This window comes from Cydia pomonella, chromosome 10 (assembly GCF_033807575.1).
Source record: "Cydia pomonella isolate Wapato2018A chromosome 10, ilCydPomo1, whole genome shotgun sequence".
Lineage (NCBI taxonomy): Eukaryota > Metazoa > Arthropoda > Insecta > Lepidoptera > Tortricidae > Cydia > Cydia pomonella.
In genome coordinates this window covers 242,793-245,742 of record NC_084712.1, presented here as the reverse complement: position 1 = coordinate 245,742, position 2,950 = coordinate 242,793, and the positions used below count along the sequence as shown (strand labels likewise).

Genomic DNA, 2,950 nt, shown 5'->3' with positions numbered 1-2,950 from the left:
GGCGTGTCGAACATACGAGACGTGCGATAAGTACCTATCCAACGGAACCGAGCCCGAAGCTCCGCACACGAACGCAGGTACGGGCTACGTATCATGGCGTGTCACGTTCACGGCGTGTCACGTGAATCCGGACGCGAACGCAGGTACGAGGTACGTACCTTGCCGTGTTCGTGAAATTCGTGATCTTAGTACCGCCGGGCTTAAGAACCCGTAGCTACGGATCGGCGTGTATCACGGATATCAGGAGCCCTAGTAAAATTGCAAAGTCTAGTTAAATAGGTCAAGTGGGGTATCATTTGAAAGAGCTCAAATTGAAAATTACAAAACAATTTTTTATTTTCATTGTGAAAAAAAATTTACGTATGAAGGAAAATGTGAAAATAATACCATCCCCCCCCCCTCTCTCATCTCCGAAGTTTAAGAATAAAAATTGTTTTTTTTACATTGGTCAAGTCTTTCATGAGAAAATTTGAAGTTTGTACGGAACCCTCGGTGTGCGAGGTAAACGAACTCGCACTTGACCGGTTATTCTTATTGCCCATAAGGCCCGTCCTTAGATATATGTCAATGATTACGGTGATCTCGAAAATGGCTCAAATGATTTCAATTAAATTTGCTATATGGGGGTTTTCGGGGCGTTTTTGAGTTTTTACCTATTTGTTTTCCGAGCAAAAGGAATTAAAGTTTACTGATTTTGAAAACTGTGTTTTATTAGTAAAATAATGTTCTGATTACATTTCTTGAAAGAAAATACATACTTATTTAGTATATTACTACATAGAGCGGGAAAAAGGGATTTGGTTCATACACATTTTATAATATGGTTAACTCTTTCCCATTTTTCCTGTAGCCATAACAAAGTTAAGGGAATCTAAAGCATTGCGCATTTTTCTACGTTTTGTATATTAGGTAGGTATTTGTATCAGAATAAAACATAGTAATAAGCAAAATATGTATTTATTAGACGCGCACGCTTTTCCTGCGCCACTCTTAATAGTAGTCCGTTTTGCGCATGACGATGAGGAAGTTCTTGAGGAGCGTCTTCATCAATATCTCCTACGATTTCCTCGGGAACATTTCTGCAAGAAAAAGGAGAACATCGGTAAGAATATTAGAATTTAAAGAAGAAATCTAATCATCACTATAAAGAGTAAAAATGTGAAACTTTCTTCATCAATCGCTGAACAATGAAATTTATTCCATTTGCCCTTATCTTCATTTAATAGGGAATATTACGCGAAACTCTGCGTAGGGGTCACAACTACCACAATCCATCACAATCTGAGGGCCTCCGCTAGCTGACGCGGATTATCCGAACGGACGCCCCGTCTAATAACAAATTGTTTGAATAGCGCTAAGTGGCGCGGGCGCGTGCGACGGAATTGGCCTGGGAGCAGGACCCGCGAGCGTGCGCACGCGGCGGGCGTCCGCGTCAGCTAGCGGAGGCCCTGAGGGTCTACCGCGAAACAAGAAAATTTCGTTACTTATCTAACCTCTCTATCACTGATGAGAATCTGCAATGTTAAGCTCACTTACCTATAATGTTGCATTATGTTGTATACTACGCAACATGCATTTATTATTGACGATGCCTTCGTCGGGCTGTAGTGTAAGACGCGGTCGTGGCCCAGGCACCGGAATACGTTTTTGAGGTACCCATTGGTACGCTTGATCGTGTTGCGCACGCGACAGTGCCAGACCGTGTACCTACCTTGCTTCTGGGCTTCCCGGGGCAGGATTCAGCACTGGCGTCATGAGCCATGGCTCAAGAGCATACCCCGAGTCACCTGAAATTATTATTTTTTGGTTACATAATACTTAATCATCTGAACAACTAACGAAACTTCCCCCTTGCTTATGCCTTTTTAGGGTTCCGTAGCCAAATGGCATAAAACGGAACCCTTATAGTTTCGCCATGTCCGTCTGTCTGTCTGTCTGTCCGAGGCTTTGCTCCGTGGTCGTTAGTGTTAGAAAGCTGAAATTTGGCATGGATATATAAATCAATAAAGCCGACAAAGTCGTACAATAAAATCTAAAATTTTAATTTTTTTTTTCGCTTCAACCCTAAAGTGTGGGGTATCGTTGGAAAGGTCTTTCAAAACTAATAGGGGTTTTCAAGAAACATTTTTTGATAAAGTGAATATATTCGGAGATAATCGCTCCGAAAGAAAAAAAAAATGTGTCCCCCCCCTCTAACTTTTGAACCATAGGTCCAAAAAATATGAAAAAAATCGTGGAAGTAGAGCTTAAGAAAGACATTAAATGAAAACTATAGCGGACATGATCAGTTTAGCTGTTTTTGAGTTATCGCAAAAAGTTTTCCCTTCATAGTAAAAAGACTTCTTTAATTAGGTACTGATTATGCAAATTTGCCTATTTGTTTAACTCGGGTGAAAGGTACCATTTACTACACTTTAAGCTCCAGTTTAGCTTATTGTGACGGAAGAGTAACTACGGAACCCTACACTGAGCGTGGCCCGACATGCTCTTGGCCGGTTATTTACATTATGATAGGTATATTAACTTAGTCATGAACTATTTATTCTGTGGTCGTGATCTTAGTACATTTACTAACATGCACTTGCCCCATTCCAATAACCCGGGGTTAACCGGTTAAACCGTTAACCCAATGTGAAATTGTACTGGTAACATGGTAACTCCAGGGTTAACCAGTTAACCCCGAGTTAGTGAAATGGTGCAAGTGGTGCTAAGGGATTTAGAAACAGCGCGCCAAGCGGGATGTTTTGGAAACTCAAAATTCCATACAAAATGACAGTTAACGCAAACGCGTACGTCACGTCTCCCCATCGAATAAATTTACACTAGGTACAGATACACAATTTTCTGCTTACCCAGAAGGAAATACTCCCCAATGTGGCCATTGTACAATCTTCTTAATTCATCCTAAATGGACGAATTGTTAAATATGCAAGAGTCGTGCACACGGCCA

The 2,950-nt window shown here is 41.2% G+C and overlaps 1 long non-coding RNA gene across 1 annotated transcript; it reads right to left on the bottom strand.

The window, feature by feature from the left end:
- Positions 1 to 941: 941 nt before the first annotated feature.
- LOC133521793 (uncharacterized) lies at positions 942 to 2,048 on the bottom strand. The gene is made up of 2 exons (XR_009799933.1): positions 1,537 to 2,048; positions 942 to 1,079 (listed from the first exon to the last, which is right to left on the bottom strand). It is a non-coding gene; the product is annotated as an uncharacterized LOC133521793 (long non-coding RNA).
- Between the last annotated feature and the right edge of the window lie 902 nt (positions 2,049 to 2,950).